Source organism: Hetaerina americana, unplaced genomic scaffold, assembly GCF_022747635.1.
Source record: "Hetaerina americana unplaced genomic scaffold, ioHetAmer1.1.p SCAF_59, whole genome shotgun sequence".
NCBI lineage: Eukaryota > Metazoa > Arthropoda > Insecta > Odonata > Calopterygidae > Hetaerina > Hetaerina americana.
Genome location: NW_027287194.1, coordinates 1,348,740 through 1,365,133, shown reverse-complemented (window position 1 = coordinate 1,365,133; position 16,394 = coordinate 1,348,740).

Sequence of the window (16,394 nt, the reverse complement as noted above, 5' to 3'; positions counted from 1 at the left end):
GGTGTTGACTGGCAGTGGGATGTTGAAGACTGTGATAGATGGTAGAATATTGGGCAAAAGAGGAAAGGGAAGGAACAGGATAGGGATGTTGGACGGAATGAAGAGAGGAATAAAGTACGCAGAGATGAAGAGGGACCTTATATAGAGTAGGATGATGGATTTTGTGTTTTGTTAAGAGTAATAAAATATTTGTTTGGTAGTTGTGTCCATCCAAAAACCTACCTTAACCGGTAGATTACCTTTAAAATATATATATATATATATATATATATATATATATATATATATATATATATATATATATATATATATATATATATATATATATATATATATATATATATATATATATATATCTTTATTGTCATCAAATTGAAAATTATCGGATAACCCTTTTCAGTGTAGAACGTCGCTCAATTTATTTGCATAGTTGATATCGGCAATATCTTCCCTATCGCATGTCGACGATAATTGCCAACCCTCGATATGTCATCTTCTCTGTAATCGACCTGGTATGTTTTGATAAGTGGGGAAAGAGTACGAAATATATGAAGCGTATTAAGTATTAACTTTAACGGACTAATAAAGGTGGCCATTTCTTATTCCAGTGACGCCATTCGGCTCTCCATGAAATCCAAGCCCCTGAAAAAGAGTACGGCTTGAATTGCTCTGTGCTCAAAAGTGGTTTAAGCCTTCAAGGGAATAGTCGAATGTGCCACTCCCCGAACTGCCACTTCATCCGTCCATGTATCGATCCCTTAAAGTTATCCTGACTACCGGCGTGACCAAATATCGAAATACTTTCCTTGCATCGTCATATCATGAATTGAGGAATCTGGAAGCGAACACGATTTTTCGGATTATTCGCATTTCCTGTCTCCTTATCTTATAATCCCTCCTCAAAACTCTTCGCAGAATTTTTTCGTTTTTGATTCATCTTGTGTTATTTCCATTTTTAATCTCTGTCACGGTATTTTCATACCAATAAGCTTCCTTGTCCCTTTGCTGTCACTAGTGACAGAGTTCCATTGTCTCACATATTTTTAGCAAGCCATTAAGATGATGTCCGCTTTGCCTTATTTTATCTTAGGGACGTTGTATTACTTAAGGGATTTTGCCTTTTTAATTGTAATATTTGGACAGCCCCTGATAATTATTCTTTGATAGAACATTGCTGTACGTATTCGTGTTTAGGAGAACTGCCCCTTGTTTCCCAACATTGATTGCTTTTCAATCAGGCTGCGCAAATTGGAAGCTCAGCTCCTAGCAAATTGAAACATTAAATTCGTGTTGAAATGTAATGAAATAATTGACTTTAAAATTCCACACACTTTCAGGAAAGTGTGTGGAATTACAAAGTCAATTATTTCATTACATTTCAATATGTTATGCAAATTCCACAAAGTTACGCCTGAGACAACAAATTTTATTAAATTCGTGGTTAGGATTCGAATTCACTATGTGCATCTTCACTGAATTGTTAAAACACGGCTCATTCCGCCCGGAAACATAGAGAGAGAGAAATGAGATATGTGATGTTTGCGATGGAAATAGGGAGGCTAGGGAGAGAGTACTGGGTGAAGCTACCATATCAATTTCTTGTGATGGATATCGTTACTGCATAAATGATGCGATGACTCAAGATCTTGAGTTGATATGCTCGAATGTGATACTCAATGCATTGAGATCGCTTGCCAACGGAACGACCATCAAATCATGAAAATAAGGAGCAGACCTTCAGTGGCATCCTCGTCATCATGGGCTATCAGTGCTATGGTTTAATTTGTATACTGTCTCTAGTTAATATTCTCTTTCACCTTGCCATTCTGTTGTCGATTTCGCAATAACACACCTTCCATCACCTGCTGCATATCGTCCAATCTCTGTCTTTTGTTATTATTCTCCACTGAGGTTCCTTCTGCCGTATTCTTCAACTATTCAACTTCAAATTCTATTTTCCGGGGTTTCTTTCTCCCAAATATGGTAGGGCCTTAAGATGTCTATATTGAAATTAATTTATTTTATTTCTATCCGAAGATAATCGGACCGCAATCCTCCATTCCTTCATGCTTGTGGGTCAATGAGCGGGTCTCTAAAGTCTTTGCCAAATTATGTAGCTTTAAATGAACTGAGGGTCAGTGCTGGCAATAGTTCATTTAATACGAATCAGATATCTTCGGATGGAAAATTTTGTAAGGAGTTCAATATTAATAAGAAGATGATCCTCGTCAAAAATTAAAAAAAAACGTAATGCCAAGGAATCATTATCTGTATTGATAGTCAATTGCCAAAGTCCAAAAACAAAGTCGCAGAATATCATCACCTTATTCAAAGCACAGGCGCAGATATAACTATTGGGTCAGAAAACTGGTTATCCACTGATATTATCGACAGCAAATTTTCCCAAAATCCTTTTCCATTTGCAGAAATGACGGAGCAAATAGAATCGGGGTGGTGTCTTTATTTCAGTTAAAAATTCTTGTGTCGGCAGGGCTGAGGTGAAGTAAGATCTTGTGCTGCTTTCCCGGCATATTTTCTTGATGAAGTTTTCTCGGGTCTTCCACCGGGTAAGGGGTTCCATGCTGGCCGACGTTTCGATGACCGACTCGTGCATCGTCCCATCATCTACCCTGAGGGCTGAGGTGATTCCGGGTAATTGTTTGGAAAGCGTTTGGTGCTCAGTTGAAGTCCTCAGTCCAAAGGAATTTATGCATGCGCATTTTAATGACCGCCTGTCGATAGAGGCAATTCGATACTAGAATGAGATCAGCAATTCAAGGGTTTCTCATCCCAACACAATGATCGTAACGTTATAATAGGTGGAGATTTCAATGCCCCATCTATTGACTGTAGCACATATGTATAGTTTTAAAACGGGCGCTAAAGAGAAAGATATCTGCGAATCGCTATGGAAGTCTTTAAAATTGAACTCCTTTCATCAACTTATCTCTTCACTAACCAGGGGTGATGATATTCTCAATACGTTAGCAACGAATATTCTCGAAAAAGTCTTAACTATAGAAATAATTGTACGAATTAGTTACCACAGTTTTCACTTCATGGAGTCCGAAATAAGAAGCCTAAAAGGAAAAGTTACTTGTTTAAAGAAGGGGATAACGATGGCCAGAAGTGCGTGCCACAGAACAAATTTGCAAGTTTTAAGAAAGATAGTAATCACGGAACTACTGAGGATGCGTGGAATCACTTTCTTGAGATCACGCGCTCAGCAGTCAACAAGTTTATTCCCAGCAAATTTGTTCAAGATAGAAGGGAACCTAGATGATACAAAGCGGATATTAAAAAGGCATTGCGACGTCGAAGGCTATGGCATGCCAAAATGAAAAATATTCGGAATGATATCTCTAGCGACAAAAGATTGGTTACAAGATATATAGGGCGAATGCCAAGAATGAATTTCGAAAAGTGTAAAGCGAATTGAAAAGGATAAGTTTAGAAAGAGAATCAAAAAGCATTTTGGTTAAAGGTCAGAGAAGTTTAAGAAAATAAGCCATCTGTTAATTCGCTCAAAAATTATAAAAGCAAAAGAGTAACCAGCAGCTTGGAAAAGGCTAATTTGTTAAATTCCTTTTTTCAAAGTTTCTTCACTAATATCTTACAGAATGCCCCCGATAGTTTGCCAAATCGTGCCGGTCAGCCGATACCCAAAATCTAATTTAATGGCATAGAACATTTTCTGAAAAATATTAATCCTAATAAATTCTCCGGGCCCGATGAAACATCCGCTCCTATGTTTAAGGATCTAGCTTCGGAAATTGCGCCGTATCTAGAAATAATATTTAATTAGTCACTGATAGATGAGAAGGTCCCGAGAGATTGGAAAACGCCTAACGCAACACTAATGTTTAAAAACGCAGACAAGGAAGAACCGAGCAATTACAGACATATTTCCCTCGCATTCATTTCGTGCAAGGTTATGGAAAAAACGTATAGTTGCTAGTTTGATCGTGAGACACCTCGAAAATCAGAAGTTATTAATGACAAATAAACACGGTTTCCGAAAAGGTAGGTCTTGCGAGACTAAAATTACGCTTTTTCGTCATGATATTCTTATTTAGAGAGAAATCATTGTTCCAGTGAAAGCGGTTTTCTAGATTTTAAGACAGTCTTCGACAAAGTACCTCATAGAAAACTACTCGCAAATCTAGAGGCATATTGCATTCATAAAAATATGTCCCGGTTGGATTAAAGACTTTTTGAAAGGTCGGGTACAGTGAGTAAGAGTAGTTATAGATGGAGTTAGCTCAAATGCAGTTTAAGTTAGTTCAGGTGTTCCCAGGGAATTGTTATCGCACCTCCTTTATTCCTAATTTACGGTGGCGACATTGAATCCGTGGGTAAGATACGTTTATTTGCCGATAATGCTGTGGTTTACCGTGATATCCGTGATCCTGAGGACGCAGCAGCTTAAACAACTGCCTTTAATGCTATACAACGCTGTTGCGACATTAGGCAATTAGAATTAAACTAAAAAAGGCTTAGTGATAAATGTTTGGAAAAAAGAGCGATTCCCTCCCGAACGCCTGCTGCATCGGGAAACCCGAAATGGCATGTGGAGACTGAATTAAATACCTAGGAATTACCCACGCTCACGCTCTCTCCCGGGTGAAAAACATACGGGGAATATGTGGACAAGCTAACAAAATATTAGGATTTATTAGAAGAGTACTTGGTAAATGCAATGGAAAGGTCAAAGAGAAATGTTATTCACTGGTTACGTCTAATTTAGAAAATACTGCAAGTATATGGGATCCTCACGAAGTTGGATTTATTGGCGGATTGGATCACGAGCAGCGTAGAGGAGCCAGATTTGTAAAACGTTGTTATGCTAACCTTAGTAGCGTATCCAAAATATTAGAGGGGCTAGGATGGAAATCACTCACTGAGCGAAGGTTAAATTACTGATTAAATCTCTTGCATAAATTGGAAGGGTGTCTATTCAGCATTGATGTTGAAAATGCATTATTACCCCCATCGGTAGGAGAGACCATGCCAGTAAAATTAGAGATATTGAGTGTAGAACAGATAGATTTAAGATGTCATTTCTGCCACGAACTATATGGGATCATAATAACATTTTTGGAACGCGGTGGGGTCATGTTCAGGTAAAATTAGTCTGGTGTGTATTCACCCCCTACCACACACCCTGGCGGTGGCTTTCAGGGTACATTTCAGTAAAAGCAATAAAATAAAACCAATCATTGACGCAGATCGTTTGGTGATCCCATCGGGATATTTTTTCCTGTAACAGTAGTGTTAAGGGATAAACGGAGCGTAATGACCCATCCAAATTCCCATCCATTTTTTCAGCATCCAACCCTAGTGTTCCTTTTTTCCATCAATCCCCCAGATGTAATCTAAAGAGTGTTATAAGATGGGAAAGATGGAATGGGCAGAAAGAAAATCAAACGATGAAGTTCTAGGCATGGTGGGAGAGGAGAGATGATTGCTGGAAGACATCAAAAGGGGGCGGTAGAGGAGGATTCGGGGCTATTTGATTGACAATGAGATATTGAAGACTATGATAGAAGAGAGAATTTTAGACAAATGAGGAAGGACCAGGACTAGGATAAGCATGTTGGACGGAATGAAGGGAGAATAGAAAAATGTCGTATTGAAGATGGGCTTGGTGTGGATTTGAACGTTGGGTTATGTATTTGTTAGGAAAGGCAATCGAATAAATTGTTGCCATTTTTATAGACTCTGTCCTTCCAAAACCCAACTTAACCGAAAGAATACCAATAATAAATTAAGAATCTCAAATTCTTTCGCAGTCCCTCTATCCTAGCATCCGGTTTTTCAATAGAAGTCATGAAAACACTTTGGAACTGTTTCCATATATGGGCTAATAATAATCAAAGGCCGATGTAACGAATGTCACAGTGATTTATGGAAGATTAAGAGCATGTATGAATTATCCCATTCCACCTGTAATCATAGACATTTTTGTAATCAGTCAAAAGAAGTGACGGGATGAAAATCTCTTTGCTGCACAAATTTTAGTAACACTTTTTTGGTAACTAAACATAGTAGGAGGGAAAATTGGAGGGAATATGACGTGATGAATAGAATGGTTTGAGGCGTTACTTAGTGGAAACGATGCATATCGGAAAGTTCTGCGTACATTGTTCTTCCACATAAATTTTTGTATTTTGCACGACCTAGGTTTAAAAAGTCATCATCAGGTGTTCAAGTACAGAGGACACGCACCTTTATATACTAGGCAGAGAAAACCCCCCTCCTCTTCTCTGTCTAGTATATAAAGGTGCGTTTCCTCTGTACTTGAACACCTGATGATGACTTTTTAAACCTAGGTCGTGCAAAATACAAAAATATATGTGGAAGAACAATGTATTTTCTTTTCCGAAAATGACGTGAGTTAATGAACAGTAAATGGACAAGAATCAAGGGCTTTCGTGAATTTATCTGAAGTTTGAAATACTGGTGATGTTGATGTCATTTTAGTGGACTATTTCCTTCGTCATATCGTCTCTAGGATAGGCTTGACCCTCCTTGCGAGTAATTACCCATTCACTTTCGGAAAGTTCTGCATGCACATGGACTTTCCTCGAAAGCGATGTGTTTAGCCATTGAAACAGAAATATTGCTTAAACTGTGGCTTAGCACGTCCTCTCATTAACGAAGATAATTGCCTCCGTTCAAATGCTTCAGTCCAATTGAGACGTTTCCGGATTAATGGCATTCTATTTAGGCAATCAGTTTTTCTCAGATCTCTTCTTGATTGTCAGCCCCGAGTGCGATTGGAGATTATTTTGATGTGGCCAATTCTGCTGATTAAACTTTGTTTGCTTTTCCAACCCTCGCTGCGAAGAAATATGGTAGCTGCAAATTTTATCAACAGTCTCCTCGAAAAGGAGATTGTTAATCTTATCGGTGCGAATTTCTCTTTTCTCAGGCATAAATATTCCCCAAGGAAGGGAGAGCGCAGGAAGGGAGAGCGATGGTCAAGCCATCGAAGCGTCAAAATTACAAATGCGAGTGTCCTTTCTATGTGTTTCTATGTTTTAAAAATTTAATCCTGTGTTTATATATACACATGTATGTACATCGGAAATTTATTTGCAAAACATGAAAAGTTAGTAGGTCCTCTTCGTTATAGTAGATCGCAAGCCTTTTCTGTTTTCATCTCTGTTCCCAGGTAATAATAAACGACGGCTGTGATGACGAGGAGGTTGAGGAAGTGAGCAGGGGAGGACGGGCTCGATTCCCGCCTTGTTGGAGTTTCCTCACCTAGGCCTTAGATGTTTATGGCCGTCGTTGTTATTTCACTTTTCCAGTCAGATGTAAAATACTAATACTTGGTTGTTTTTGGATCAGTAGTGTAGAAATATGTCAATACATTTGAACTGTGCCCGTGGCACCACATACACCTAATTTAGAAAATCTGCGATTCCACCTTTTTTGGCCGACAAATTAATTAATATCGTTGGAACAAAGCTGGTTAAGTGTTGCTGTGTTTGCAATTTTACAAGGTTGGACGGCACTGATGACAGGGACGTTGAGTGAGAATCGCCGTATTAAAACTTCGAAATAGGGCGTGGTTTTTTCGGAATGTAAACATAATAGTTGAAGGAAGACGATAGGCGTAGATTGGAGGCTTTTGAGGGACGTGGGTGTGGAGCAGGATGGAGAAGGTGAAGTCATCTGGAAGGGAAGTGCTAGGTATTTCGCGAGGGGCGTTTCTTGTGCGACACAAAGGGTATCGGAGAAAGTCACATTAACTACGCCGAGTCTTACCAAAAACAATCGTGTATTATACAACGTCAGTCATATTACACCATTTACGTAACTTTAGGCAATCGACTATTATGAATGGCTGGACCCTTGGTATCCCAACGCGAGAACGGACATTCATGCATGGTGGAACATTAACTGGAACGGGGTAGAGGCAGGATAGACGCGGTCACGAAACTCGTTACCTAGGCAGGAACCTCGTCCGTTAGAGAGTCAGCAATAGGACACGCTGTCGCGACAAGCGCAACGCAGCCGAAGCCTCGCGTCCTACCGGTCACCGCTAAATGACCAACTGACTGCTTTGCGCCCCGCGACCAGGGCTTCTATACCCAACTTAGGAGCCAGGGAAGGAATACCATGTCGCTTAGTTGCGACAGATAGAAGGGAGAGTGTTAGCAAACGAGGAAGGGGCAGGAATAGAATAGGGCTGTTTTCTGGAATGAAGGGAGAAAGAAAGCATGCGGAATTGAAGAAGGGTTAATTGCATTGTGGCGTTTCTAGTTGTCTTGTTGTCGTGTTGCCGAATAATGTCGGAATACATATTCCTATTTTCTTCTGAGCAGCACTTTACTTTCTATTTTGTACTGAATTTTCATACCTCTCTAAAAAGCTTCCCATGTTAAATATTTTCCAAGAGACATCTTTTACCGTAATTTTTAGTTGAGGCTATTAATAAAGTATGTATGTTACGAATTTTTTGGTCAGCATAACTCCTAATCTCGATGGTATATTATTTTGTTTTTTTATTGCAAAATCCCAGGAAGATTTTCATCATGTGTGAAAAAAGAATATTATAGGAACGTCGTTCATAGAAAAGTGCGAAAAGACTCGATATTTCAATGATTTTGCTTCGGTAAATAAAACTATTATTATCATGTTTGCTCTGTTAGTATAAGTACATAAACCGAGACATTTAAGGCGATTGCAAAAATGAGATGAGCTGGTGTGACATGCGGTCGTCTGCATAGCCCTTAAACAAACAGAAAACGGCGTCGAGAGTGTACATCATTCTGGATATCCATTAAGATCTTTATCTTATGTAAGCTGTCTTCATATCCTTGAGATGAGCAGAAGTTTCTCATTCGCAGGTGATGTGTGTTGCGCCGAATCCAGGCGCGGTGCTCGTATTGTGCGTCATTCCTCCGGAGTATGCTTCCTTGGGAACTCGGCGACAAATCACCTTTTAGTTTGTGTTTTGCGTCAACAGAAATTCAATGTAACTCTTAATTATACAGGTAATTAAATGGTCGATGATGTAACACTCCTGATAGCCATTTGACGAAAGGATCGCGATCGCATTGTGGTGAGGAATGAAGTCCATCGAGTACCTTTTATGGTGTATTTTGAGTGCGACTCAATAAATTAACAGGGGGCTTAATACTCTATGAATTGATTTTTAAAACTGTGAAAAGTTGTAGAAAATGCATTAGGTATTTTTTTAGGCGATTGTTTGATCAATTGGACACCAAACGGCATTTTAACCCGTGGATTTTCGGCCACGCAGTGTTTAATTCTTGAGTGATGTAAAGAGTTGTAAGGAGTTGTAACACTTGAAGACGGCGGATTGAAAATATTGATGAGTTTGGAGGAACTAGTTTTCGGAGAGGACTGAATCGACCCTTTCTTGGAAAGAAAGACTTCGAGCAGCAAATATAAGAAAGGACCCTTGAAGGCAGTCTAACTCAGAAGAACGTTTCGCCAATGCATACATATAAGTGCATTTCCTGCAGAGTTAAGTGTTCAAGGTCCGTTTTATGAAATCCTTGGTGAAAGCTTGGCTACCGAACATAATTTTTCTTTTCATTCCCTTTCCAACGAATCCATTTTTGCTTAATACCATTGTCAATTGTGTGAAAGATTCGACCCACTCCAAATTATGTCCTCCTATTTGAATCATCTTACTTAGTCTGTTTGATTCTTGAGAAATCCATTAACTTCGTTTTCAGTCAATTTATCCTTATCCCGTACTGATTAAACCTGCCCTGTATATCCCTCGGCAAGAAACGCAATAACTTCATTGGCTGTTTAGTCAAAGCTTGATCATCCATAAATCTGCCTTGATCTTTCTCTCTTCATTCCCCCGCTTACCTTCACAATTTTTCGCATTTCGCGTTTCCTCCACATATACTTGGAAAAGTACTCTTAATTCTTGTCAACCCTGCATTACTTGCCTGCCTATCAATAATCATCCTAATTCTCCATTGCTACCATAACTGGCGAGGGGAAAGAAACTGGCTCCCCTACCCTGATGTGTGAATTTCACACGCCGTCGGGCTTAGTACTGGGTGAACTCTACCATTACCTACCAAACCGACCTTCGGGTTGATTACTGTGTTCATGGTTCATATGTATATATATATATATATATATATATATATATATATATATATATATATGTATAGTACAATACACAGTAACACACAATATAGAAACACAAAAAAAGAGAAGAACACTCACACGTATGTTCTTGATATTTCGACGGAAACAATCCGTCTTCACCTGAAGATAGAGAAGTATTCTCCAATATCTTCAGATGAAGACGGATTGTTTCCGTCGAAATATCAAGAAAATACGAGGGTCATCCGGAAAGTAGTACCCGTTCGTGAAATAAAGACACAAAAGTAAATATTAACAAACATAAAAAATTTTATTTGAAAGAGGATACTTTAAACTACTTCTCAACATAATCTCCAAGCAAATTAAGGCATTTGTCATAACGTGTGACAAGTTTCTGTATTCCTGCTGCATAGTCCTTCGCCGCCAGCTCATTGAGATACGCGAGGGACCCATCTTGCACAAATTTTTGCATAATGCAGATGGTGTTTAACAATTTCATGAACAATTGTTCGAGAAACATTGGGAAAATGCCCACAGATGTCATCAATTGTGACGCGCCGATCGTTCCTCACGAATTCGTCAACTGAGCTCACCAGTTGGTCTGTAATGACAGACGGTCTCCCCGAACGCTCATCGTCGTGTGTGTTCCCCCTCCCCATGTTGAAGTTGCGACACCACCGCCGAACAGACGACTCGTCCATTACATTGTCTCCATACACCTCCTTTAATTGGCGATGAATATCACATGGGCGAACGTTTCTTGCATTGAGGAATTTAATCACTGCCCTCACTTCACAACTGGCGGCGTTCTCAATTTTTTTAAACATTGTAAACAATCACAGAAACAACACAGGCAATGCTAGCGTCACGCAACTTGGCTCAGAGAAGGCAGACAAGCCACTGAAGCTATCTGACCTCGTCCAGCGGCTACTCGCGTCGTCAGCACTTCATGCGGCACGAACGGGTACTACTTTCCGGATTACCCTCGTATGTATATATATATATATATATATATATATATATATATATATAATGGGCTGACACAATATAACACAAATAGAAAAGAATAGACACATTTAAAAGAACACTCACACGGTAAATTGTTCGAGCGTTCGGCCCTCTCAGAAGGCCTCTGAGAGGGCCGAAAGCTCGAACAATTTACCGTGTGAGTGTTCTTTTAAATGTGTCTATTCTTTTCTATTTGTGTTATATTGTGTCAGCCCATTATTGGTCCGCTCGTGTGAGTTTTTCCGTACAATCGTTATATATATATATATATATATATATATATATATATATATATATATATATATATATATATATATATATATATATATATATATATATATATATATACATTGGTGTTTTGGTCTCCGAAAATAAGAGCACTTGTATTGAATTTGCATGTGTTTCTCAGTGTTCTTGTTCCTTGGTGCCATCTCGCTTCTCCCTATGATTTATTATTCACATCAGTGAGTTTTTCTTTCAAGATTATGCAAATCTGGAAGCTAGATAGTGCTGGCGAGCATAAACCGGGAGAATCACACACAATTGAAACGCACACTCTTTCCGAATTTTCGGTTGCCAAACCACCTTCTTGAAGATATAGAAGGAACTTAATATGTATGTACATGTATAGCCACCACCTCATTATTTACGTAGCTTCTACAGTGATGAGAAGGTGTATGATTGCAAGGAAGGTTAACACAATTCAATGCAATATGCAGCAAAATTTCTTTGTAATCATGTAATAATAGATCATTGACATGTAATATATAATGTCGCCGCTCTGCATGATTGCGACTTCCGTCAAGGATACGAAATGCATGCACAACAAGGGTAGCTGAACTCCAGTTAGATGACTGCGCGTGTTGAACACGAACTAACGTCCGTCGCGATACACGATCATCGGCACATTAAATGCCATGCCAAGACGCGACTTGTATGAGTGATTCGTCGTTTCGGGATTGTTATTCGGTAGGTTTAAAGTGTCTGAGTGAGGCGCCCTCCTTCTGACGACGGCCTCGTCTCTCGATCCCGTCCGCAGGCAAGGGGGCGAGGCGGAGGCGGAAGGCCGACGAGACCATGGCGGCCGTGATGGAGGCGTTCGGGCCACCCCACCACCTGCTGCTGGCGCTCCTTCTTCTGCTCTCCGGATGCCACACGTCTCTCGCGTGAGTGCCAATCAAAGAGGCTGCAGGAACCATTGTGAGAAAAACAATATGCATACATTTCCACCTTTCGGTGACATTTTCTCGGGGATCGACCGCTCTCTACCTTCCCCCAAGCCCCTTCGCCCTCCTGCCATTCCAACATGTTCTGCACCCTCCCTTATCAACGGAAACGCGATTTTCGCAATGGGGGGCCGTCGACTCCCGTAAGGGGGTTGGGGTGGCTGTGGGCCGGGGCTTTTCTTGAACTGGCGGGACCGGGGTGGCAGGGAGAGAGGGTGGCGGATGTTCCCGCAGGTATTAATGATGTTTCTTTCGTGATACCACAATTCTGTAAGCCTCTGTTGTTCATTGTTTCAGCTACTATCGAAAAGGTTCTCACTGGGCGTTATTTTTCAAAATAGTTCGATTCTTCTAGGACCCCTGATCAACTGTTTACGATAATGTGGCTAAGTATAATCTTTGAAGAAGTCTGGGGAAGGTTTCGCTAACCCGGTTAGGATATCTCAGTCGAGGAAACACGTGCTTGTCCGGATTTAAGCCCTTGGACTCAGGCGATTGCGATTTTTGAAACAATATTTAAGTACATACTTTGTTTGATTGGTGGTGGTAGGATGGGGAAAACTAAAGCAGTGAGACCATTTTACGGTTGTTTAAAGCGTCTGAGACGAAGATTGTGTTAGTGGTAGGGGATATGAGAAGAATCCCGTAAGGAAAAGAAGCTTTCAAAGGGTAAGGGGTATTGAAAGAAGATATTAAGGAACTACATTTAAACTTCAAAATAGGGCGTGTTTTTTTCGGAATGTAAACATAATAGTTGAAGGAAGACGATAGGCGTAGATTGGAGGCTTTTGAGGGACGAGGAGGTTGAGGAAGTGAGCAGGGCAGGACGGGCTCGATTCCCGCCTTGTTGGAGTTTCCTCACCTAGGCCTTAGATGTTTATGGCCGTCGTTGTTATTTCACTTTTCCAGTCAGATGTAAAATACTAATACTTGGTTGTTTTTGGATCAGTAGTGTAGAAATATGTCAATACATTTGAACTGTGCCCGTGGCACCACATACACCTAATTTAGAAAATCTGCGATTCCACCTTTTTTGGCCGACAAATTAATTAATATCGTTGGAACAAAGCTGGTTAAGTGTTGCTGTGTTTGCAATTTTACAAGGTTGGACGGCACTGATGACAGGGACGTTGAGTGAGAATCGCCGTATTAAAACTTCGAAATAGGGCGTGGTTTTTTCGGAATGTAAACATAATAGTTGAAGGAAGACGATAGGCGTAGATTGGAGGCTTTTGAGGGACGTGGGTGTGGAGCAGGATGGAGAAGGTGAAGTCATCTGGAAGGGAAGTGCTAGGTATTTCGCGAGGGGCGTTTCTTGTGCGACACAAAGGGTATCGGAGAAAGTCACATTAACTACGCCGAGTCTTACCAAAAACAATCGTGTATTATACAACGTCAGTCATATTACACCATTTACGTAACTTTAGGCAATCGACTATTATGAATGGCTGGACCCTTGGTATCCCAACGCGAGAACGGACATTCATGCATGGTGGAACATTAACTGGAACGGGGTAGAGGCAGGATAGACGCGGTCACGAAACTCGTTACCTAGGCAGGAACCTCGTCCGTTAGAGAGTCAGCAATAGGACACGCTGTCGCGACAAGCGCAACGCAGCCGAAGCCTCGCGTCCTACCGGTCACCGCTAAATGACCAACTGACTGCTTTGCGCCCCGCGACCAGGGCTTCTATACCCAACTTAGGAGCCAGGGAAGGAATACCATGTCGCTTAGTTGCGACAGATAGAAGGGAGAGTGTTAGCAAACGAGGAAGGGGCAGGAATAGAATAGGGCTGTTTTCTGGAATGAAGGGAGAAAGAAAGCATGCGGAATTGAAGAAGGGTTAATTGCATTGTGATGTTTCTGGTTGTCTTGTTAGGCGGCGTAAGAAATGTGGTAAAAAATGATGCGTTCTATGTTCACCACTACCTGCCTTGAACAGTAGACTACTTATTGATATTAAAATATATTTGCATCAATATTATTATTTGCATCACTTTAAATAAGACTGAGCTATCAATACATTATTATGAAAGAATAAAACAAATCGGTTGCTTTTTTGCGTGCCAAATAATGTCGGAATACATATTCCTATTTTCTTCTGAGCAGCACTTTACTTTCTATTTTGTACTGAATTTTCATACCTCTCTAAAAAGCTTCCCATGTTAAATATTTTCCAAGAGACATCTTTTATCGTAATTTTTAGTTGAGGCTATTAATAAAGTATGTATATTACGAATTTTTTGGTCAGCATAACTCCTAATCTCGATGGTATATTATTTTGTTTTTTTATTGCAAAATCCCAGGAAGATTTTCATCATGTGTGAAAAAAGAATATTATAGGAACGTCGTTCATAGAAAAGTGCGGAAACATTATACGAACGAGGTCAGGGAAGGAATAAGAGGTGCATTATGGGCGAGATGAAGGGAGGAAGTGCGGTATTAAAGAGGGCCTTCCTGCAGTGTGGGTTTCGGCGAGTGTCTTACTGGAGGAAGCTAAGAAATGTTGCGACATTTTCTGTCTCCATCCAATTCTAACTGTAAACGATAGACTGCCAAGAACAATATCACGTATATGAAAAAAAGAATATTGAAAGCACTAGGGTTTTAGATATTATTCAGTGAACATATAAAAGATGATTTAATTGTAGTATTTACGAAGGCATCATCAGGTCATTCCTTTGCAAACAATTTCATGATAAAATGCTATCTTCGAATATTTTTTACGATTCTATTTCCTTTATTTTGACGATAACGCTATTTATGCACGTGGCGTCTTTATGCATCCTTAATTTCTGACTATTTCGGAATGTAGTGAATGATGGGAAAGATCGATCCTCGGGACTGTGAGAAATTGAGAAAAGAGGTTATTACTAAATGTGATAACCTCAAAGTTTTATCTAGATCCCTCCTAGGCAGTGCTAGTGTCACGGTTTGGGCTAATATTTGATTTCCTTTTTGGTATTAAAAACTCTTTTTTTTTCAAATAAGAGAAACGTATGGCAAATTAAATATGTATTCATAACTACTAAATTGCTTAAGGAGATTGTTTTGCATGAGTAATACCATTAAAGTGTCCCTACAAGTCCTGTGAAATGCGCTCTAAATTTTAAATTTTCAATAATAAAAAACCCTTGGCGATTTGAATGAAACGGGGAGATATTTCCCGCGAAATATTTCCTGCATCCACTGCATTGCATTTACACATTTACATTTTAAACTTCTTGGAATATATATTATCTGTCGTCTTTCTTCTCCTATTATGCCTAGAACTCCACCATTTGTTTACTTTCCCGTCCTTTTCACCCTCTTTCATTCTAATCCACATCCACACCTCAAAACCCTACAATCTACGATTATTCTCTTGTCTGAACGGCCACGTTCCCGAGACATACAAAATTACGCTCCATTTGTATTAAAGATTTCACTGTGACTTCCTTTGAATATCTTCCTTAGGTGTCCAACATCATTTCCCGCCTCATTTTAAACACGTCTTTACCAATACTAGTTAATTGTCATTCCAGACCTATCACGCTGATTTGATAACACGCCAAGTAATAATATTAACCCTTTGGCTGATAGGCTAACTGAAGCATTTCGATCTGCTAATCCCGCTTGTTATGCCCCTTCTCTAATCGCTTCTGTCTACCGCCCTTCCAATACCTTAATTACCATTTTCTCTGCATGTATATTGAAAAGAGCAGTTTATAATTGACCTTCTGAAATCACACAACCCAACATCCTACTCTACAATAACCCTTTCTTCCTCGTCAACTTCATCCCGTCCAACATGCCTATCCTGTTCCTTCCCTTTCCTCGTTTGCCTAACATTCTCCCCTCTATCACAGTTTTCAGCATCCCACTGCCGATCAATACGCCCTTCATTCATTTTTTCTGCCTCCTTATGATTTCTCTCAACAAACCCCTCTCTTCGCCCACCATTACAAGTACTTCCTCATTTGTTTTCTTCTCTGTCCATTTCACCTTCTCCATCCTTTTCTATGGCCAATTTTCCAAAGCCTCCAATCTTTAAGAGATTATGCCTAGCCT